This window comes from Papio anubis, chromosome 12 (assembly GCF_008728515.1).
Source record: "Papio anubis isolate 15944 chromosome 12, Panubis1.0, whole genome shotgun sequence".
In the NCBI taxonomy this organism is placed as follows: Eukaryota; Metazoa; Chordata; class Mammalia; order Primates; family Cercopithecidae; genus Papio; species Papio anubis.
In genome coordinates, this window is record NC_044987.1 from 82034091 (window position 1) to 82059522 (window position 25432).

At 36.1% G+C, this 25432-nt stretch overlaps 1 protein-coding gene across 2 annotated transcripts in view; it reads left to right on the forward strand.

Annotated features, from left to right (window-relative positions):
* Window positions 1–25432, forward strand: part of GAS2 (growth arrest specific 2) — a 174895-nt gene that overhangs the window by 12685 nt on the left and 136778 nt on the right. The window contains exon 1 of one of the 2 annotated variants that reach the window (XM_003910117.4): window positions 17454–20889. The exons of the other annotated variant lie outside the window; for it this stretch is intronic. The gene's annotated coding sequence lies outside the window, so the exon portion shown is untranslated. Of the gene's footprint in view, window positions 1–17453; window positions 20890–25432 lie in introns of those variants that run through there. 2 annotated transcript variants of the gene reach the window in all.

Consider the following 25432-nt stretch of genomic DNA (forward strand, 5'->3'; position numbering starts at 1 on the left):
CAAAAGAATTTTTTTCACCACGTATGTATGTATGCCTCTTAAATGCTCTTTGGTTGACTGCCTGTGCTTTGGTCTGAAAAAGTTTGGGAATTACTGTTCTAATACAGGCATTCTAACACAATTAGCTAAGAAAAGGGGGCAAAAGAAAGGGCATTGTGATTCAAATTAGTGTGTGCTAGATTTGAGTAAATAGGACTGGGAGAAAGTAAGTTAGCTAGTTAATCTCCATTTGTTTTTCCCTCTTAGCTTCATCTGTTTCTTCTGTTTTTCCCGCCTCTCTGCGCAGAGGAGTGAACTGAGCTTTACTGACTGTGTGAGGCCTTGTTCCCTTGTGCGCCGGCTTTTTTTTTAATTGACCCAGGGGAGGCATTAGCAAAAAATTAGAACTGGAGGAGAGAGACTAAGGGTTTTTATTCCCTGGTCTCTGCTAAGGTTCCAGGATTCTGGTTCGTTCTTTCTTTCTATATATATATAGATAGATAGATTAGATAGCTAGCTAGATAGATGATAGATAGATAGATAGATAGATTTTATATATATATATATATATAAATTCAATGACATGCACACTAATTACAGCTCTCTGCTTGATGAAATATTTCTTTATATGAACAAATAGAATTAGACTCCACGTCTTCAAACAAGGCAGTCATAGAGGGTTTTCTTTATATATATATGTATTTATATTCTTTATATCTATATAAAGTATATATATAAATATACTTTAAGTTCTAGGGTACATGTGCACAATGTACAGGTTTGTTACATACGTATACATGTGCCATGTTGGTGTGCTGCACCCATTAACTCGTCATTTACATTAGGTACATCTCCTAATGCTATCCCTCCCCACTCCCCCACCCCACAACAGGCCCTTCTAGAAGTCCTGTAAGATGTCCCCCAGACTGAGGTAACACATATTATTCCTTGCAACTGTAGGGGCCTCCTGATGTTGCTAATTCCTAACTGCTCTAACATACCTTTTTGATTCCCTTAACCCTACCCATACTTCTGTAAATATTACTCTGTTAAATGGTCTTAAAAATCCCTGCTGAATGTGCTGTTGATTCCTGCCAGGAGCTTGACTGACGCAGTTGCCTGAACTATCAGCCATTCTTATAATTAATATAAGTTAGTGAGTCATAATATTATCCATCAGTGTGTTTTCAGAAAATGATGAGAAGTCTAATACAGTGATTCCCAAATACCTGTCATTACCATGCAATGTTGCCAATCTATGACAAAGTCATCATTGTTACAGTAATAAATGAAAACTTTATGACAGAACAATATGAAGTGTTTTCATAAAAGTAATTAAATAAATTGAAGGGGAAAAGCATTTCTTATAGTGTGGGAAATGGTGGAAATATTTGTAGATGGACTAAGATTGTGAAGACATTAGAATACCTTGCTAAGGAAGAGAGTCTGTGTTCAATTGACATTCCAATTTCACTGAGAATTTTGAAGCAGAAGAATGATAAGAGTATATCTGTTATAAAACAATGTAGAGAATTGATTACTGCTAGCTGGAACAACTGAATACAGATAGAGGATCGCTGGAAAAATATTGCAGTAGTCCTCATGAGCAAAATGATGGCTCACTACAGCAGTGGCAGAGGAAATATTAGGAAGTCTTGATAGGACGGTGCTGAGATTTGAAAATTTTGATGAAGAATAAACAAATCTTAATGGAGAGAAGAATGCGAAAGGTTATTCTGCATTTTCTCGTTTACGTGATTGGGTGAAGCCTCTTTACCTCTGGAATTGAATTAGTGTTGATTTAGACTGATGCCAGTAATTAGGAAAAAGAAAACAAAATTCATAGCAGAACATTGACTCAGTGGAAATTCTTATAAACTTGTTTTTTAATCACAGACTACTGTCATTCCTCACACTCTTTAAGAGCCCCTGGATAAGACAATTATAGAATATAATAGATAATTAGTGGATAATAAGGTATGCACAAAATGTCCAGAAGACATCTGGATTATTTTAAATCAGCAATCAATACCAGCTGAAAGCTTATTTTATTTTGTCAGTATCTTGTAATTATGTTAAAAATGACATCTGAAAATTTACACGGAATATAAAGAACAAGATAGTTCTATCCACTAAAAAAATGATTTTATGTTCTGGCTAAATTATCAATATGTTTTATGGGTATGCCATAATGTGGAACCTTATCTATAAATTATTCTAGACCCATTGCCTGCTCTGTAGTTGGGCTCAAACTCAGGAAGGAAAAGGATGTTAAAACAGTGGGAAGACCAACATCTGCGTGGCATTTCGTTCTCTTACTCTTGAGTTTGAGAGACTTTCACGACTTCTTATTGCTCAGTGCATAGAATCTAAGGTCCTATGTTTGTTTCTATTTTTATATTTTGGCTCCACTTTATCTCTTTGGTTTTGCTTTCTAACTTTTTTTTTCTAAATAACTTTATATAATAAAGTTCAAATAAATGAATAATGGGAAAAGTATAAAAAGCCTCCAGCTTTGGTTGGTTGGTTTTATTAATTCATGAGATTTAAAGGCAGATAGACTTGGTTCAAAGTCTACCAGACAACATCTTGAATTCATGAGAGATGAGTTATTAAAAACATGGATTAAAATATAAAAAAGGAAGAATTTAAACAAGAAATTATCCTCTTCCTTAAAATAATCATCAGTTCAATGCCCAGAATCTGAGCATTTAATTCGAAACCTCTTGCATTGCTAATATTCAGAAACTACATAAATACTTGAGTTAGTCCCACTGGAAGGGGCTTCTATGACTTTACCATTTTTATATTTTTGCCACTGCTTGGACATCTGTTTAAAAAAAAAAAAAACTATATAGAAGGGACAACAATGGCAATCATATTAACAGAAATTATTTTGAAACTTCCTATTAATATACAGATAACCCACATATCTTCTGTAGTATGTGTGTTTTTGTGTAGTAATAAATGGGAAGAACTTATTAAGCAGATATTTGAACTAAATAAACTAAATTTATTTTTAAGGCTTCGTTTTTCTTTTACAATTGATGATATTTTTCTAATGTTCAAACCACAAAGAAAAAAAAAAATACAGACCAGGCTCTGTTTTTACTTTTGAATAAGAAGTTGCATTTCATATAGAAGAGCTCTATAATAATGTCTGGATGCCTTTATTTTTATCCAGCAGTTATCAGTATATTGCTATATACCTGCCAGGAAGGACATTTTTTTTTTCTGGTTCAATAACTGTTTAAGTGTCTGTTGTTCCCATTTTCAAATCTCCAAAACTTTTATGTGAATTCTTTCAGCACATTTTTTTCATTATTTCCCAACCTCCTTTTTCTCTGGATGGCTGAAATTTCCAGACATATAACACAAAATGTCTTAAGAGAATTAATATAAAAAAGCTAAGAAAATGTAAAGCAAAGAAAAATTTGCATGTACATTACCTGTATGTAGATATGTAAACTCATTTTTAATTTCCTTTAAAAGATAATAGATGAATCTAATTTTTCTTATTACTCTTTCACTAAGTAGCAATTATGATATAAAAGGTATCAGGAAATTTCTTTTTAAAAATTACTTCCAGACGTAATCTGAGTAGTTAGATTGGGTTAGTCTGTTAATATCATTAATGTCAAGGAGCATTTTCCCCAGAGCTCCCTAGCATTTCAAAATAAACTGGCTGAAATAAGCCAAATAAGTGATTTTAAAAAAAATTGCAATATCACAGAGGCATTTTGTTAGAATGTAAAAATTTTTTCCAGTATTGTTTTTATCAGTTAATTTCCAAATATAAAGGGAGGCTTTACAGAGAATATTCTATCAGATTTGAGAGAACCACTCTAAGGGAATAGAGAGGTATTTGAAGTCAAAACTACTATAGCTTACATTTCTATTCCCTTTGTTCTTTTGAACAGATTAATAAATGCTATAATTTCTGAATTTGCTTATATTATTTAAACAGATATGTTGAGTGAAAGCTCCTACTTGCTTTTGTTTGTTTTTCATTTTTGAGACAGTCTCCCTCTGTCACCCAGGCTGCACTGCAGTGGCGTGATATCAGCTAACTGCAACCCTCCACCTCCTGGGTTCAAATGATTCTCATGCTTCATCCTCCCAAGTAGCTGGGACTACAGGCATGCACCACCATGCCTGGATAAATTTTTGTATTATTAGTAGAGATGGGGTTTCACCACAGTGGCCAGGCTACTCTCGAACCCCTGGGCTCGAAGTGATCTGCCTGCCTAAGCCTCCCAAAGTGCTGGGATTACAGGCATGAGCCACCACTACCGCTGCCTATTTCTTGTTATCTTAGAATAAAATGTGTCTTCACCTTCTCTCTTGTTGATATAACTAGAATTTTCTATCTTATTGATGCTGTACATAGAGGAGGAGAAGTACACAATGGAGCAATATCACTGTTACCAGGATGATGGTTGTACCTGGATCCATTCAAAGACGTTTTGTATTCCATAGCCAATTCTGCATATCATAAAATGCCAAGAGTTTAGAACAAGTCTAAATTACAGAGAGAATTGTAGGGTAGAAGGAGGAAAGCAGTGATAATAATAAAGGCGAGATTAAAAGTATGTATATATGGCCAGGTGCAGTGGCTCACGCCTGTAATCTCAGCACTTTGGGAGGCCGAGAAGAGTGAATCAGGAGGTCAGGAGCTTAAGAACATCCTGAGCAACATGGTGAAACCCTGTCTCTACTAAAAATACAAAAATTAGCCGGGCATGGTAGTTTGTGTCTGTAGTCCCAGCTACTCAGGAGGCTGAGGCACTAGAATCGCCTGAACCTGGGAGGCAGAAGCTACAGTGAAGTGAAATCGTGCCACTGCACTCCAGCCTGAGTGATAGAGTGAAACTGTCTAAAATATACATACACAGATATATATACAGATATAAATACATATATACATTTACACATATATATACACATATATGCGCATATATACATAAACATATATACATACACACACATAGATATAAATACACATATACCTATAAATATAAATATATGTATATAAATATACATATATGTATATAAATATATGTATATAAATATACATATATGTATATAAATATATACATATATAAATACATATATACATATATACACATAAAATTTTTCAGGCTAAATTTATTTAGTGGGAAATATTGAGAAAATTTTCAGAGAGATGTTAGTCTAAATAATATTGTTGTTAAAATATTACAAAGTTAGGGATCACAGTCAATGATATAATTCCAAAAAAAGAATGTCAAATTTTATAGTGAAAATTTTTGTTAGTAAAAATTGTAAATTTTGAATTGTGACATTATAATTTTCTAGTTCAGATAAAGTTTTCTGTCTTGGTGTTCTTAGTTGCAAAAAGTGGTATTTGTTTCATTTGCTTTTTTTTCCTTTCCTTTTTTTTTTTTTTTGAGATGGAGTTTCGCTCTTGTTGCCCAGGCTGGAGTGCAATGGCACAATCTCGGCTCACTGCAACCTCCGCCTCCTAGGTAAAAACCATTCTCCTGCCTCAGCCTCCCGGGTAGCTGGGATTACAGGCATGCGCCACCACGCTCGACTAATTTTGTATTTTTAGTAGAGACAGGGTTTCTCCATGTTGGTCAGGCTGGTCTCGAACTCCTGACCTCAGGTAATCCAGCCGCCTCCGCCTCCCAAAGTGCTGGGATTACGGGCATCTTTATTACTGAGAAAAAACAATTTGGTTAGATTCTTCTGCTCACCAGGAGAATATCATGTAATATCTGTAATTCTGTATAATGAGAACTTATTAAGGGAAATGCTAAATTCTTTTCTAGCTCTCTGATGTGATAATTTCAATTAGTTTGTTTACAGATTATACTTAAAAAATAGGTTAATTTAATTTTAGCAGAATGACTTAATGTCTTTACAGTGTGCTTTAGGATCAGTTTACCTTTTATTGCCTATGCTGGCTGCCACATTTTCCCTTTTTATGCTTTACAATTTAGAGTTTAGCATACACCAAATCTAGCACTTGAATTCTAGCATTCCAAATATTTTCAACTTCCAGTCGATCTATGTGTTTTTGAATTTTGTAATCTCATTTGGTATATAATCAAGGAACATAAACTATGATACCCAGATGACAGGGAGTTATAAGGACTTCTGATAGCATTAAAGGAAATATGCAACAGAAACTTTTAAAACAAAAATCTACTTTGAGAAAGGCACGGTATTTTAGAAACAGAGAGCCATGACATTTGCCTCTGTTAAATTGTGTTTTTATGGCATTTCTTTTAGAACTTAATCCAGAAAGCAAAAACCTACTTCATACACCATCCACGGTAAAGGGCTTAGTTAAGTGGTATTGACACACAGCTTGCTTTGTCATTCTTATAAACTTCTCTCCCTCCCTCCCTCCATCTTCCTTCCTTCCTTTCTTTTCTTCTCAATTGTGCGCGCTTGCTTGCTTTCTTTTTCTTTCTTTCTTTCTTTCTCTTTCTTTCTTTCTTTCTTTCTTTCTTTCTTTCTTTCTTTCTTTCTTTCTTTCTTTCTTTCTTTCTTTCTTTCTCTTTTCTTTTTTCTTTTCTTTCTTTCTTTTTTCTTTCTCTCTTTCTCTTGCTTTCTTTCCTGCTTTCTTTCTCTCTTTCTCCTTCTTTCCTTCTTCCTCTCTTCCTTCCTTCCTCCCTCCTTTCTTTCCTCCTCTCTCCTTGCCTCTCCTCTCCTCTCCTCCTGCTTATTTTTCTCCTTATGTATACTCATTTGCTTCTATATATGGTCAGAATAAGACTCATCGATTGCAGAGTACCAATATTCTCACATGTAAGTACTTAGAAAACAAGAGAGCTGTTATCATTTAGTGTATGGGAAGAATTTAAACAAGAACTGTGCCTCAGGCAAGTTACTTAACTTTTTATTCGATAATTACGTTTCATTGTGAGGACTCAATGAAATGTTTGCCAGGCACCTAGTGCAGTGACTAGTACATTATCAGTGTACAGTTAACATTAGCAAGTAGCAAAATAGTGTAAATAGCAAATATGGTGAAAAAGATATCAATAAACGTTCTTGTTTTTAATCACTTCCAGATCTATATGAAGACTGGAAGATGAAAAAATAATGTGATCAGGATGCATTTGGGAAATAATCTGTTTATTCTTTCAATCAATACTCTTGAACCTACACTATATGCTATACTATGTTCTAGGGATACAATAATGAATAAAATAGAATCTGCATTAGCAAAACATAGTCTAAAAGAAAAGAAACTTTAAATGGTGGACAGTCACAGTTAGGATTGAGACACTAGGTGTGGCAGTTTTAAACATGTCTTCAGAATTATTTGACACTCCTTGTCTGGAGAGAATGGACTTGTGACTGATTTGATCAATAAAGCATGATAAAAGACATGCGTTGTGGCTTCTGAGGCAAAATCCCAAAAGGCCATACAGCTTCCACTCTATTCTGCTCACTCTTAGGGCCCTCCTTTAACGATGCTTTTTCTGGGAACCCCCCTCTATAATGTAAGAAAATTAAGTCACATGGAGAAGGCTCAGTCATCCCACACCAGGCACCAGATATGTGAATGACAAAGCCCCCAAATTATTTTGATTCTTGAATGTTGAGGTTTTCCCACCTGACGTCCCAGGCACTGTGGGATAGATGTAAGCTATCGCCACAATACAGTGCTTTGTCTGATTCATCTGATGGAATCCATGAGCAAAATAACTTTGTTGTTGTTTTATATCACTAATTCTGGGATGGTTTATTTCACAACAGTAGTAACTGGAGCATTAGGTGATGCTTGAATAGGAGTGCTTAATTCAAAACTCGGCTAAAGACTATAAGGTCATTATCACTTAATGATCCAGGGATATTTTTAAACCCCTGTAGTTGAAATTATTTAGATAATTTTTTCCTTCCTTCCTTCCTTCCTTCCTTCCTTCCTTCCTTCCTTCCTTCCTTCCTTCCTTCCTTCCTTCCTCACCTCCCTCCCTCCTTCCCTCCCTCCCTCCCTCCCTCTCTTCCTTCTTTCTTTCTTTTTTCCTTTTCTTTTGTCTTTCTCCATCACCTAGACTGGACTGCAGTGGTGCAATCATGGCTCACTGCAGCCTGAAGCTCCTTGGCTCAAGCAATCCTCCCACCTTAGACTCCTGAGTGGTTGGGATTACAGGCATGTGCAACAATGCCTGGCTAACTTTGTAAAGTTTTGTAGACACAGAGTCTTGCTGTTTTGCCCAGGCTGATCTTGAACTCCCAGGCTAAAATAATCCTCCCATTTTGGCCTCCCAAAGTGATGGAATTACAGATGCAAGCCATCACGCTTGGACTGTTTTAAGTAAGAATAAAATGACATACAAGAACTCATAGGTCCAAATGACAATCACTTATTATTTATCTGATAAAGAATATATTCCTTCCCCAGGTAGTATCTCCCTGAAATTTTATTATAAAACTAAAAGAGCATAAAGAGTTACGGTTAACTTGGAGCTACATACTAGTCTTCATGATTAGAAAATGAACATTTTCATCAAAGAATGAAATACGTAGCGTGTGATGCTTAAACCTGAATTAATAACCAAATCTGTCAGAAAATTGAATGGAAACCTTAGTGTCACTATTAAGAGTCCAAACGTCTTAAAATGGTGCTCAAAACCACCTTAAACCTGATCAGAGCCTCCTCTCTCCCTCCCTAATGCCCTTTATCTTCTGATCTCCTAAGTTCTTCAGACTGTCTGTCCTTTTCTGAAGACTGTACATTTTCAGACCTCTGGGCTAGGGCTCAATCACTTACCTTATCCTGACAGGGCCACCGAACCTTGCCACCTACCCTGATTCCCAGAGGCATACTTATCTTGCCTGTCTTTGCTCTCCCATGGAACGTCATCTCTATTTATATGTAGCAATTATTTGATTCTGCATTAGGTTATGTTTCCTTCACCAATGGAAAATTCTTCAAGGACAATATTCTGTCTAATTCATCTTGTATTCCCACAATGCCCAGTTTAGGTACTCAATAAAGAGTTCATAAATGTTTAAAAACAATATGAAAAAAAGGAAACATTCCAAAAACGTTAGCAGAATCTCCATCTACTCTTCACTGATTCAAAAATTTGATCCAAGTATTTGAAAAACAAGAACAAAAACAAAAATCGCTGCACTTCGTTGAAGTCATAAACTTCATATTGTGGATATTGCCAATTTTCTTTGGAAAAAATTAGTGTCTCTATTCATGAAGCCATCTGTATTGTTCCTACACATAATTTGGTTCCACTTATAAAATCTGCCTCAATGAAAAAAATTAATATATGATTTGGCAGGGCTCACAAATGTCTTGTTTGCTCATTCAGCAAATAAATTAAACCAAACCGTAAGATGTAAATCATATTCTTCCTTCATACAGAGCCTACTTTTATTTCTTTACTTTCTATGTGTCTAGACTGAAAATTAACACAATCTTTAAGGATTAATGTATGTGATTTTATCAATTATTAAATAGTTCTGAGGAAGAACGGTAAGCAAACATTTTGTCTATAGTATGTTTTTATACTTCCTGTTCCTAGTGGGTCATACATTCTTCCACTGTTTCATAGAAATATTCTCATTCACTAAAAAATAAAAATATCTTTTTGGGTGGTGTCATGTTGTCTGAGTAAAGCTGTGGACCAAATTTATTAATGAACAAGGGACTAAAATGTTTTAAAACAAATTGAATTTTTCAATTTCAGTCATACCTATAATTTCTACAAATCTTAAAACCACAGCATATACTAGTTGCTGATGTCTCTTTTAATTCTTGACTTATATTTTGGGCGTTTAAACTTGGCTATGTTTTTTGAAACCTGAAACTTTTCATCATCTCCTTCTGAGTTGCAGCAACATATGTCATTAATGAAGGGAGTTGGGTAACTTCCCTTGCTATTGTTCTTAAATCAACACATGACAGACACCAACACCAATTAGAGAGATCTGCCTAAGGCACAGAATGTTGAAAAAGATATCTGTTGAATGAGAGAGGGTTGATATAAGAAGAGAAAAAATACTACAAAATTGTGTGAAGGATAAATTGAATAACTATAAAAAGAATATTCATATATTGAGGAAAACAAAGTACAATGCCTAATCCAAGTAAACTATAAAGAATTACTAGAGCTTAAGAAAAACTTAAAAGCATCTAGAAGTAAACCGTATGCTTTCATGAGTCCACAATCAAAAAGTAAAGCAGCATTAACATGTAAAAATCATCCCCAAACTTATATTAATAACCTGTAAGATGTATGAGCTGGAGAAGATTGCTAATAGTGGAAATAGTCAAAGGCAGGTCATATCACAGTGCACATGACACAGAGATATTGCTTATTACTTTCTCAGCGATAGTGTTTGTCATGACGTGTGTGTGTGTGTGTGTGTGTTAAGGAGGCATACTTATAGCACTTACGTGCTTTCATGCTGTATGCTGAATATTTTCATTTTTACTCTATTAAACTTCATATATTTTACACATATCATTTCTTTAGCTTTAACTTTTATGATGTGTTTTGAGATAACATACAGAAATTTCTGATCCCAGTAAGTATGATCACTATATTTCCATAGAGAGAAGACAGTGGGAGTGAAAGAACTTTGTAAAAAGAGGAAGGCAGTGAAGTAGAAAGAATCTAGCAATCAAATAAGAGGAGGAATTCTGAAAGTGTGAATAAGATGAAGAAAGCTAAGTGGTCAGTCTAAAAACAGACTTCTTTGTCCCTTACTGATTTGTAAAACTTAAAGATTCTGTTGATGGTGGGACACAACACATTGACACCTGATAGATGAAAGGTAGGACTCTTTGTTACCTCTCCAAATGAGAAGGCTGTCAGAACCACACAGGGGTTGGACCCTGGGACAGGGTAACAGCAAGCTGCAGCTGTGGAGAGCAGCTATGTATGGCAAACAAGGTGGGGTTAGCTGGTTTTCCCCTCCCTGTGGATTTGCTAATTTGAATAATTCTGAAGACTCTAGAGCAGAGGGTCTCCCCCTAGTTGTCTGATATTTGGTCCCAGGGGAGATTAAGGTGAGTGTATAGTGGCTCAGAGGGTGAGAACTCACTAAGGGAAGTGGTTGGAGTGTGGGCTTCATTGGCTGTTCCTGCGTGTGTGTGTGTGTGTGCCCCCCCACCCCCCCCCACACACACACATACACGAAGTAAAAAAGAGCTGAATAAACTCTAAATACAAACAAGGCAAATAAAACAGAGAAAATAATAGGGAAGAAAAAAATATATGTTTGCTCCTGAACAGAAGGTTCTTTACAAGGTTATTTTCTTCTTTTAACCTGCAGGGTCATGACTACCTACTTCCTCACACTCCTCTCCAGGTCTTTTGTTGTCAAACAGGGCAGCTGACTTATGTGAGCATCAAATCTTGGCCCACAATCATGTATTAGTTTTAATGTGTTTTATTAGAATTTAAATTTACTTCACAATTTAGTAATGAACTGAGTCTCCCACACAGTTGTGCAACAACTAGTAAACAATTAGAACTATTTATAATTTCTACTTTTATGTAGGAATTCGCCACTATTTGGTGTTAGAAATTTAAAACAATCCTGATGTATCTGTGAGAAGTGGTGGAATGTAGGCAACTGAACACAATTTGCATTTTTTCTTTTTTTTTTTTTTTTTTTTTTCCTTTTTTGAGACGGAGTCTCACTCTGTCACCCAGCCTGGAGTGCAATGGTACAATCTCAGCTCACTGCAACCTCCACTTCCTGGGTTCAAGCGATTCTCCCTCCTCAGCCTCTCAAGTAGCTGGAATTACAGGTGCCCGCCACCATGCTCAGCTAACTTTTAAAATATTTTTAGTAGAGGCAGTGTTTCATCATGTTGGCCAGGCTGGTCTTGAATTCCTGACTTCAGATGATCTGCCCGCCTCAGCCTCCCAAAGTGTTGGGATTACAGGCGTGAGCCACTGTGCCTGGCCTTTGCTTCTAAAAGACTCAATTCAATGCAATCCCTCCCCCCTCCCCCCTCCCCATGATAGGCCCCGGTGTGTGATGTTCCCCTTCCCAAGTCCAAGTGATCTCATTGTTCAGTTCCCACCTATGAGTGAGAACATGCGGTGTTTGGTTTTCTGTTCTTGTGATAGTTTGCTAAGAGAGATGGTTTCCAGCTGTATCCATGTCCCTACAAAGGACACAAACTCATCCTTTTTTATGGCTGCATAGTATTCCATGGTGTATATGTGCCTGATGTAAATGATGAGTTGATGGGTGCTGACGAGTTGATGGGTGCAGCACACCAACATGACACAAGTATACATATGTAACAAACCTGCACGTTATGCACATGTACCCTTGAACTTAAAGTATAATAATAATAATTAATTAATTAATTAATTTTAAAAAAAGACTCAATTAACTTTGATTTACCCTCTTCCTGTGCCCACTGACCACACGATAGATCCCTCTAGTTATCAGATAGGCATCTCAAAATTAACTTGTCTAGGACTAAAACCCTGATTTTCATTCCACTGAACATGAGACAAGACACAACAAAGCAAAACAACTTCTTCCCATCTTTCCCATTTCATTAAATGGCAGCATAATTTTTGCAACCTCCTATCCAAAAAAAAAATCTAGGAGTTTTCCTTGTCTGTTTCTCACACCACATACCCATCTATCAGCAAATCATAATAAAATCTAAATCGTAATTTAAAATAATGAATTATATCATGGATGATGTATGTTTGTAGAGTAGGATTGAATGCTCACATAATTCACCTGCTTTTTTAGAAGATGAGCATACTGAGAAAGAATAAAAGAGAAGATAATAACCACTCAAAAGATCTCCCTGACTTTTATCTCCTCTCCCCTCATTTATTGATTCTGCCATAGGAGTTTGGATTATACTCCTTAAAGATGCAATTCTAAATGCCGTAAGTCTGAATGTTGAAATTACGAAAGCCAACTTGTGGGGATGAGATTAGTGTGGTTTTGGTTGTATGCAGCATAGTTGCATCATGTTAGCAGCATCATATTGGATATAACTATGATTTTGTTATTGCCTCTTTTTGGAAATTAAGTATAGTTTAAGGAGATGCATACGGTTGCTAAATTGACAAGGAGTAGATGTGTGAACTTAATTTTAGGTGTGTCAATGTGACTGGATTAAGGAATACCTAGAAACCTGTTGAAGTTTTATTTTGGGTATGTCCATGATGGTGTTTCCAGAGGCGATTAATGTGTGAGACTAGGTGGTCTAGGTAGGGAAGATCTTTTACTATTAGCTCTGATAATCTAATCCAACTCTGGATCTTGATTGGTATGTTCTTATTCTGCATCTTATTTTGAAGTCAAATTTGTTTGACTCAATTCCTAGTCAGCTTATTATTAAAAATAGGAATGCAACCCCTCCCCTTTAAGAGGCACTTTGAGTCTCTTGGCTATTCAGCCTGCTTAGGCCTGGGAGCTAGTTAAGAAGACATCTTCCCTGACCCCCATCTATCCTCGACTGATACCAAATCCAAAAGAAAAGAGATTATTTCTGTGTAGGATTTGAAACCTTCTCGTGACTTTTCCTGGTTAAAAGTTTTTCCTCAAAAGCCTTCTTCAGTATTCTTTTCATGAGTTCCTTCTCGTACTTCTATGAGGCATCTGACTTCATTCTCTGTGATGCAGAAACTTCAGTACAGGGGGCAGCTCATCTGGCTTGGAGTTAGGATACCTGACAGAAACACACTTCTTTTCAAAAATGATTTTTTTCTCAAATAATTTTATTATCACATTTTAACTTTTAAATACAAAATCCTTCTAGTTTTTATCTAAGAAATTTTTAAAAATGATATATAGAATCCCCACACCTCCTCATAAAGAAACAAAAAGAAAGTATAGAAGGAAGAAAGGAAGGAAAAGAGAGAAGAAGAGAGAAAGGAAAAAATGGAGGGAGGGAGGGAGGGAGGAAGGAAGGAAGGAAGGAGAAAGGAAAAAGGAAGGAAGGAAGGAAGGGAGGGAGGGAGGGAGGGAAGGAAAGGAAAGCTCTGTTGCTTCAAATAAGTTGCTTGAAGTTGCTTCCCATTTGTGTTGGGAAATGAGCATATTTTCAAATCAGTCAGACTCAGGCATGAGTTGAAATCTTACCTATGCTGTGTCATTAGGTAAGCTTTTTAAAACCATTTTTTGTTATTAGAATGAGCTCCTGGAATGCAGGGAATGTGGCTTCATTTTGATTCAAGTGCCTAATGCAGAGGAGGTCGGAAAATAAATGAATGAGTGAACCAACAAACCACGAAGCCACTGGATATCTAAAGAGAGTAAAATGGAATGGTAGGAAGCAAGGAGGGGAAGACTCAGAGAAAGGATGTGTAAGATTCTCTGAACATTTGTATTTTTAATGCTGCTAATATATTTATCTTAGGGAATTGTTTAATGAGTCAATAAGAATATTTGGGTGCTCACTTAAGAATAACATACCTAACATTCATTTAAAACTTGCTATATGTCAAACAGTAAACTATTTTACATGTATTAACTTGTATAACTCTCAAGACATGCCTATGAGAGAGTGGTATTTGTTAATCTCACTTTACAGATGTGGAAACTGATACTGAAAAGGTAAAATCATTTGCTTATAACTTTTAGCAAACAGGCGAAGAAGCTAGAAGTGGACCCTGCCTGATTTCATCCATGACCAAATCTGGACTCCAGATTACTCTGCTAACTGTAGTGACTACTATATTACAATTTACTATGCCTATTCCTTGAGAACTTCTGTGGGGATGATGGCTGGTGAAACTTCTTTGCAAATGACTCTAGAGATTCAGTGACTACTGTGATCATAGCAGAATGGCAATATTCCTTTATGCTAGGAAAAGCCCCACTAACACTGACCCCATCCTCGGACAGTTCTCTCACTTTGGGCTTGGAGTACTGCCCTTTTATAGGATGCTTCCTGATCCATTATTTGGAGCTACAAAAATGCTTTCACGAGATCACCTTAAGTGTCATATCTCTAAGTGCTTTGTATAAATCGACAGTTGGAAAATATTCCGTATTTGTGACCTATGTTATAGTTACAATAATGGAAGTTTTAGCTAACTTCTCATTCTTCAACAAAATAATCCTAAATTTGAAATTATCAGTGTACTTAAAAATCAATTAACAACTGGAACAATATCTAACTGCAAGAGAATCCCAAGAAATGTGATACTAAAATCTCACTTGTAAGTAAATTGTGCTAGGAATAAATATGCAAAATTAATAACTGGTATTGTCTTTACAGAGGGGTCTCCATTTAATTTTCCTTTGATGAGCACAGTTCTTGCTGTATCCCTTCTATCACCCAATGGCCCCCACTTTTTCCTCCCTTGGATATGCAGTGGTTTTGTGATTTATTTATTTACTTATTTATTTATTTACTCAATTATTTGGCAACCTTAGGCTTGGTATTGTGATAAAGACTTGAAATATAAGGATTAATAGCCTAGTCCTTACTCACTTACTCACAGTTTGGTAAGTGAGATAGATGCATAAGCAAATAACTGTGATGCTACATTATAAGTGAGAAACAAAAGACATAGCAAAGTGCTCAGAGCACTGAACATAGAGTCACAAAAAAAATCTCTACCAGAGAGATCAAGAGAACCACAAAGAAGGTGACAATTAAGCTTCTCCTAGAAGAGTGAATCAGATTTCTTCAGAGGGAGACAGTGAAGGTGAAAGATCATTTTGGTTAGCATGAGCAAAGGCTTGAAAGTGTGAGGGTCTAAGATGTTTGGGATGTTGTGACATTACATCGCATCAAGTCTACCAATGACAATATATAAACATATCTGTTTCATACTTTATAATGAAACCATCCGTTAAATTGAGACCCTACCTCACTTTTTATTGATTTTCCCCTTAGTTTAGTTTCCTTACAGTCAGATTTTTTAAAAAACTGTAGGTCATAAAACAAATTTAGCAGTTCTCTAATGGCATTTCTTTTAAATTGAATAGCATAGAAGAGACTATAATAATGTCAAGTAGAAAAATATCAGAGTGCAATATAATAGGAAAGTACGTAATGTTTTGTGAAACATGTTTAGTTTATTTGTGTCTAAGTGTGTTTCTATGCGTCTGTTCCGTAACGTATTTCATATTGTGGGTCACAATAAAAAAAATTTGAAAGCCACTGCAGTAGTAATATTTTCTATTACTTTTCATTGCATTCTTGTTATATTGGTTATGATTAAACCTTGAGTCCAAATGAACCTTGGTTTTTAATGAAGTGACAAGTGACACAGACTGACCTCATTTATAAGCCTGGCACACAGGCAAGCATCTGTTTTAGTGAACTCTAGTTACATTTTACCAGATGAAATGCTGCTAGCTTGGGAGTGAAACTATCATTTGTAATGTTATTTTAACATTACTTTTCTATTCTGAGTTCTAAACTGTTAAATTAGAGACAATATGTAAAGATATAACCAATTAGTTGTATATTTTCTAAGACACAAGCTTCTTCTAAAATAATCATTCGTTTCTTTCAACAATTATTGAATGTCTACTATATGTCTAATGATATTCTACATGCTAGAGATATAGTGGTGGAAAAGACAAGAAAGGTTGTTGAAATAAACATATTTTACATTAAACATTTATATTATACTTGAGGTACTTGTGATTAAAGTGACATGACATAGACTTTTTAAAGATTTAGAAGCAAACTACAAGACATACAAATAAATAAAACTTAAAAAAAAACACCTTCAACTTAGACAACAGACGTCACACCACAGCATGTACTGCATAGGATATTTAAAACTAGATGAGGCAGGGTGTGGTGGCCTATGCCTGTAATCCCAGAAACTTTGGAGGATTGAGGTAGGAGCATCATATGAGGCCAGGAGTTTGAGACTATCCTGGGCAACAACGGGACCCTGTCTCTGCAAAAAAAAAAAAAAAAAAAAGATAAAAAATTAGCCAGAGTTGGTGGCTGTATTAGTCTGTTTTCGCTCAGCTGTAAAGTACTACCTGAGACTGGGTCATTTATAAAAAAAGAGGTTTAATTGACTTTAAGTTCTGTGTGGCTGGGGAGGCCTCGGGAAACTTACAATCATGTGGGAAGGCAAAGGCGCAGCATGGCATGTCTTACATGGCGGCAGGAGAGAGAGAAAGAGAGAGGGGAAGTGCCACCCTTTTAAAACCATCAGGTCTGGGAGAACTCCCTCACTATCATGAGAACAGCATGGGGGAAACTGACCCCATGATCCAGTCACCTCCCACCAGGTCCCTTTCTCAACATTTGGGGATTACAATTCTAGATGAAATTTGAATGGGGACATAGACCCAAACCATATCAGTGGTGCTCACTTGTCATCCCAGCTACCCTGACACTGAGATGGGACGATAGCTAGAGCCTGAAAGGTCAAGGCTACAGTGAGCCATGGTCACGCCCCTGCACTCCAGCCTGGGTGAGAGTGAGATACCATCTCAAAAAAAAAAAAAAAAATTAAAAAACAAAATTTAAAAATAAATAAAACTAGATAAGACAAATGGCATATTTCATGAAATGATTTTTAATCTATTTCTTATGTAAAAATTAGAAAACATATGCTTATATATAACATGATTTGCCAAAAAAATGAGTCTTGCACAGGAGGGAATTAATATTTATGCTACTGTTGTGTTGTACTAAAAAAGTTTAAAGTTCTCCACTGAGAGTAAAGTAATAGATTTTTTAAATTGCGTATTAGATGGTGAGTAAACCTTGAACTTTACATGTGAAATTTCTTTGATTTATCCTTTGTAATTTTATATATGAATGGTGGTGGAAAGTAATAGCATTTATCGTTTAAAATTTCAGAAACAGTCTGTTTTTATTCCTAACAGTATTTGTAATTACCGTGCTAGGATTTATAAAATTTATTCTCTTTGCTTTATGATATTAAAAAACTATATTTCAAAATATGTCAATTGAAGGCCTTGTATTATAGAGTAAGATGCTAGGTTGGGAAAAATAAACATATTTGACCTCACTGAGGAAGTATTTTAACAAAATGTAAATAAATGTTTTAAGTTATTATTAAATATATTTCTTCATGTATTTTTTAATACCATTGTATGTCTTCATACTGCTTTCTGTATCATTATTCTCGCTTGCTTCCCAGGCTGTCTTTTGTCATTTTTAATTGCTCCTTGGAAGCTGTTTAGGAATATAAGTCTTTGTTGGTCACTTCTGGAAATTTATTTTACCAAATTTAACAGAGTGTCTATTTCCATGTTTTTTAATTTTTTCTCAAAGTGTCCTCTAACCTCAATTATTTATTGAAGGTTTGCTTCACTTTTAAGAGTGAGTGCTACATATATTATTTTCATTTGGGAGAAAGACTATGAGAGAAAAGGAGAGTTATCTACATAGGAGGAAAAAAATAACGTCTTTATTGATCATTTTTAAACTCAAAATTTAAGTATTTCTTAGAGAAATAAGAAAATTCATGTTTGAGACAATGTTGAAAGTTTAGAATGTGGGACACACATAGTAACCCAGAAAATTCCCGTGTTAAAGTCTTCTAACTGTGATCACTTGACAATAAAAGCTAAACTGTTTAAATCTGGCTTGACTTTTCTTTTTAATGGTGTTAAGTTTCAAGGATATATTTAAATATTTTTTCGTCTTATTAAGTGAGGTATTTGCTTCCTTTGCCTTCACATGAGATAAGCTATAGCTGCTTCAGTTGGACTACATTTTCCTAAGGTGAACAGTTTGGGTTGAGTCCACACTAAGCTAATAAAATACTTAGACAAAAGATAATCTTTGATAAATGTATCAGTGAGTGATCAGAATATATAAATAGAAATATCGATTTTGAAAAACACAAGATAAAAATCAAATGGGAATTTTTACATATGCTAAAAAAATTAAAATAAAAACACTATATTCGTCTCTTCAGAAATCTTTTGTATTACTTCTCTTTTGTCACAAAAAAAAATTATTCAGCGCAACTCTTAGATGTTAATGAAAGAAAAAAAACATTCTTTATTTCTCCTGGTATTTTTCTTTTGGATCTTTCTGAGAGACAGAGGATCTGCTATAATGCAAAATTTAAGGCCAAAAAAAAAAAAAAATGCCTGGAAGAAATGACGTGGAGATGTAAGCCTCCTTTTCTTTCCCGCCAAACTGTATTTAGCATTGTTCCTGAATCAACAAAAATATTGCCTTACTCTTTGCTTTTTATAACACCAATAATGAACAATGTGACAAGAATATTCATATCTGGGGAGAAATAGGATGCAAGATTTTGAAAGTTCAAGGTGCTAAATTTTTTGAACTCATTACATATATGGATAATTCTTAAATTAACATTTATTGGCTGATGATGTTTTGATCAGGAAAACTTATCAAGAACATTTGATTTTTTACTAAATTGTATGTGTTCAGACACTCAAAATTCTTTGTTGGGGCTCTAGGAATACTCAGATCTGATGAAATTTTAGGAAATTTTATCATTCAGATTCGTTCACTAAAACTCATCAGTAACGAGTTCTGTATGTTTTGTTGTTATTTATGTTTATCCAAGCTGTTATGTAGAGCTCTTAAAAATGCTGTTTCTCCTTAAAATTAAGAATGACTATTTCTTCCTTCTTTTAGAAAGCTAAGGAGGAAATGTGGAGCTGATAGCTGCAAAACCAAATTAAACTAAAATAAAAAGTTTGGAGTTCGATGACTCCAAACTTTTCAGTCTGTTTTCTCTTCTTTATTACATGTATTGCCACTAGAAGCAAATAACTGATGCAGTTTCTGCCAGATAATAGCAATAATAAATGTGAAATGTGAATAATTTTTTAAATTATATCTAAAATCATCTACATCATTTAGCTATTGTGGAGGTACAGGTAGTTTCTATTTGGGAGTGAGGCTAGGTAACTCATCATTATAAAAATGGTATCCAAGCAAGGATCAGAACACCTGTGCCACTGCCACTGTAAACATTGGATGGCAATATACATGAAACTGATGAACATGAGAACGAAACAAAATGAAAAGTGTAATACGTTTTTATCTATGCTCCGTGGGAAGTGGTAACCTGTGGCAATCAGTACACTGAACAAGCAGTCCCCGCGCATTAGAGGTGAATCAGACACTTGAACATCTGTCCACTTCGTGGAAGACATTTCATCTCAGAATACACGTACTAATAAACAACAGTTGGAGACAATTGTCTCTGACATTCAACATAATTCTGAGCTGAGGCTGAGAGAAGGAAGGGTGGAATTGTATTTCCTTTGGTAAAGCAAAAACAGCCGTTAAGTGCAGGCTCTTCTAAAAATCTGATATTTAAAGAGAATTGTAAGACATCAAAATGTTCAATTTGGAATGAAGAGTGGCCGAAGTTACTGGAAAGCTCGTGCCTCCGTCTGCAAAATCACTGGCCAGGAAAGCAAAAACTTTTCCAACACCCAATTTTAATATTGTGCTAAAGCTATTGACTCTGTTAAACCTCTAGAGTTAAATATGATCCCCTCCCCACCCCCCACCTTTTCTCTCTTAGGTTAGTGTTTGGGGGACAAGGAGGGGGCTGGAGCTTGGCCCCAACCTCGGAATTGCTGCCAAGGGCTTGTAATACAATCTCTCCCCGTTTGAAGGGTAAATCAGTGTCAATTGCATTTGCTGTCCACCAGAAAAAGTAAGCATTTTACTTCCGCTCAGTCTATGAGGACTGATGAAATGTAGGAAATCTGTTTCTGGCAGGGAGAAAAAATCGTTTTCCCAAACAGCACTAAAAGGAGCCATCAGAGAAGTATGAAGAAGGGTAGTGCGGCTGTAGCTGCTGCCGCTGCCGCCAAGCTGGTGGGGTGCGGGGATCGGCTGCTGCAGGACCTGCGCCTGGAGGGGGCCGGCCCGGAGAAGCTGCAGGAGCCCAGCCCGGAGCCCAAGAGCCTCTGAGAGCCGCCAGCAGCCCAGCTCGGGACGCGGGGGTGAGCATGACTGGCTGGCCCAGTTCTGCGCCAACGCCGCCGCAGCGCGCGCGCTCTGCAGCCAGGGCTCACGGGAGCCCCTGCCTATCTGCTGCACTCGGGGCGGCGGGGGAGGGGAGAGGTCATTAAAAAATAACCTCAGTAACGAGGCGGGGAAGAGTGAAGAGCGGCAGACAGTTGTACAGGCTTTTTCTCTAAGAGTGGGTATTCGCTGCAGGGGGTGACTTTCTGATTCCCTGGAAACAACCATGTGTTCCTTATCCCTATTGTGGAACACCCCAGGTGACCACAGCGCGTAAGCCCGCTGAGGTGGCTCTGCAAACCAGGGACAGAGTGAGGATTTTTAATGAACACATCGATTATAAATGTACACATATGCATTCGTGCACAAGAATATCTGTAATGCATGCTCAGCATTGCCTGTTATGGGGGCGGCGGGCAGTGGGTGGGATGGAGCCAGAATGGTCTTAAAGGGCTGATCCTGAATGTTTTACTTCAGTCGTTGAGGCCAGGGTGGGAGGAAAGAGCACCACATGTGTGATCTGGGGTGATACTCACTGTTTGTGTCTGATAAGTTTGATGAAATTAGGTTTTATGTGAATAAAACGCTAGCCGATATATATCAACACACTTTGGGAAGATTTTGCATGGTATTGTTCTTTTTGTTCGGTCCAAAGTTGAGACTGGAATCTGAAATTGTTTGGGGAACAAAGGAGGCAATTTTGGTTTGGAGACATTATTTACACTGGCAAAATTAAATTCTGTCAACTCAGTATGGTAAATTACCATTAACTTAGCTCAGACATCCGAAGAAGTTTCCATTGTCTTGAATGAAGAGGGAGCAAAAGTGAGAGTTAACATATTCTATTTCTACATTCCAAAAACAGTTGAGGTTGGGGAGGGTTATTATTTTCCCAGTTAACCTTTTTGAAACCACAGTCTTTATCCTCTCCATCTTCATCTTCATCCTCTCACCTCTGCGATCTTCTTACAGTGAAGTGTTTGCAAAACGTTATTCTTATAAAATTATCTCCTCCAACCCTCTCCAACAAAGTTAGATCAATTGTGTATGGGAGTTCTTATGCCAAGGAAATAAGATCTGCTTGTGCACAGGAACATCCATTAGACATTCTAGTATTAAAATAAAGGCTTGGATAGGTTGGATGTGCCAGCCCGGCAGAGGAAGAACACCTTTCCTCCCCACTTATCCCCTGAGATTCACAGAGGCAAGGCAGGTAACAAGCCCTGTGCTCATTGCTTCTTTACCCCAAACTCTTAGCAGTGTGGACACTGATTAACTGCAGCTGGGGTCTGATTCGCCCAGCTTGACTTTGATATTGATCAATGAACTCCTTCTCAAGGAATGCTTTCCTCTAACGGCGGTGAAGGTGGTGGCTCTGGTGGTCCTCTCCAACATGGGTGTCTGGGTTTTGACTGCCTAAGAGAAGGTAAGGGACAGATGGATGAGGCATGGGACAGTGTGCCTTTGCAATGCACACTGGAGACTTTGCACGGGGCTGCCTGCATGGTCCCTTACATGGAAAAGGTAGCTTGGATTTCAGCCTGAATGCTACTGAAGTTTGGGTTTATTTCATTACTTTACTGTTAAACACTATACTGTGGAGTTATGGACTGTGGTTTACTGGGAAATAAGTTCACATGGCAAAAAATTATTTCACCTGGTGCAAAAGGTCATGTGATTGCCCTGGAATTTTTTTAGCATCTTGGTTAGAAACTTCAGTTAAACCTCAAACTTTCAAGTATGGTGAAATATCTGGTCTTATATTAACCCTAAGTATGTTGTGTGTTACTTAAAAATCTTACTTCAAGACTGGAAGTCTGCACTGAAGACTCAGGGAAACTTTGGAAAGCTAAGTTACCTTGGTTGAAACGGCATGATGAGGCTATAACTGTTTACAGAGAGACTCCTGTTTAAAACTTCAGGGTATGTTGTGAGGTTAGTTTGGTATCTTTGTGGTTTTGATATTAAGGTCCAAACAGGATCCAACTGGTTCTTTAAACCTGAGCAACTAGGAAGGTTTCCACTCAATGTTTTTTGACTAGTAAAATGAACTGGAGTAAAAGTAGAAAATAATATATTGTCAAAAGTAAGTAAGAGGCTTATGTAATTTTCTGTATTAAATGTTTTCAGGGTCAATACAATTAAACCTTTGTTGATTTTACTCCCTTATGTGAGACCATGTCATATACGTATATATATTTCCACAGAATGTAGAACCCTGCTGGTTCTTGACTACATTATAGCTAACTAAAACAGAAATATTTATATTTAAACAACAGAAAAGAATTTTCTCATGAATTGAGGTTTACCTAATCAACTCAGATAAAATTTTGATGTAAATCCTTAAATATTCTAGTTGTTAATATTGTTAATAACTGTCAGATGGTTTTCTATTTTAATTATGTTCCAAGCTAATCTGGTAGGGGTTAAAAAAAACTATGCTAAATTGTTTGGAAGGATGGTTTAATATGATTTTTTAAAAACTTTAAAATATCCCTAACAACATGAAAATATAGAAAATCAATTCTCACTCAGTTTTTTTAAAATCATGATTTGAGAAGAAATTGTTATTTGTAACTATACCATCATTTCACCCAAGACAAATCAAGATGGGACTGTGGGATAAAAAAGAACTCTCTAAAAGGGAGTCAGCACTATACAAAATTAAGAATCACAAGAGATGAGTAGGATACTTTTAATAATTATGACTAAACTATCTTGTTACTGTGGACAAAATATCCTCTTAGGCTACCAACCCCTTATTAATAACGGGGAGTTTGAATATATTGTTATTCTAAGATTCCTTTGAATTAAAGATATTTATTATGGAATTAGATAAACTACCATTAGGTGTCATTTTGCTTTATGTTTGGTGCTTTTCAATTTGTGGATAAATTGCTCTACTGAACCCGAGGTGGAGGTACCATTACAAGGTCTGAAATTGCCTTTCTGTTGAAATTATGGACTTTATTTTCTGATTAGACCTTTATAGTAAGATTTTGCATCCATAACATTGGTTGAAATTGTATATTTTGTGAGATACTATTAATTAGTCAAAATGAATCACAAGAGTAAAGAACCCACAATGATGAAAGAGACATCTAGAACTTTCCTGGGTAATTTGTTCTTTGAGTTCAGCTAGAAAAATGGCGTTTTCTCTTTCCAGATTTCGGAAGGGTATTCAGTTTGGAGCACTGTTTATTTTTAATTTTAAAAAGTAATGTGACTGACTGATAAACTATTTCCTCAGTGTTTGACACCTGTAACACATGAAACTGAACAGATGTAAGGACAAGTGCTGCAGATGAGAGCAAAGGTTACCTTTAGGGAGGAGACCTTTGACTGTGGGTTGATTAGGATTCATTGTTTTCAATGTTCACAGTTGAATCTGTGTGTGTAGATGGGGTGGCGGTAGTGATGTCCTCTCACACTTACTTTGAGAGGTATATAGCATTTCCCTATTAACTGATTAATCATCATCTTAGGGGTAGCATTCTTCTCAATATGAAGAAAACTTGGAATAATCCATTATCTGTTGTATCATTAATACATTTATTTGTTCTCCCCCTTGTTCTTTGTCTTTTCTTAATGATTTAGAGTTCTATAAAATATTCCTATTTTGTCACAGAATTGCTTTTCTTTTTGGGATATGTCAATAGAAGTTTTATTTTGGCACATTTCTGATGGTGATCATTTCTATTTTGCTAATAAAAATATATTGAATATTAAATATATGCCAAGCATTGGCATAAATATTTAATCCTCACAATTATCTTTAAGGTTTTGGCCTCCCTTGTATAGAGTAGAAAACACAGGTACAAAGAGGAAAATTCATATGACTAGAATAGAATAGCTGCTAAATGGTTAGGTAGTGGAGCTATTATTTGATCCTGGACTTCTCATTCCAGTTCCAATATTCTATCCATTATTCAGGCTTCTAAGTGAAACCTCATAGCAGACAGAAGTGTATATCATTTCATTTTTTTGTCTTTTCAGTTGCTTTTCTATGTCATATCGCAATGCATTTTCTCTAACATGTTGGCACAGTCTAGAGATAAGACAGAAATCATCTTGGTCATAGTCAAAGCACACCTCTAGGTGGCATGGAAGAATACTTTTTCTTCAGAGTCAAAACTGATGTCTTCAGCTGGGATTCTGGGACAACAAACTAGACAGAGTCTTTAAACATGTGATATTTTACTTACAAAGTCATTATTTTTTTCTTTTTCTCCTGGGCTATTTCAAGTCTCATCATATTCATAATTGTTATTCCAGAATCACTTCTACTATGGAAAGAAAGAAAAAATATATACACACACAGTCTTTGAAGGATTTAGTATTAAGTTTCTGCATGTTTTTCTCTTTAAGTTTTATTTTTCTGAATTCCTAGACCTAAGGGTTGGTTATCCATTTTAGGAAGACCGAGAAAGCTTGGAGGAGCCATAGAAGTATTTGAGTCTTACTCTTCTTTTTAAAGTATTGACTTTGTTTAACAATTACCAAAGTTACTTATCAAGCTTT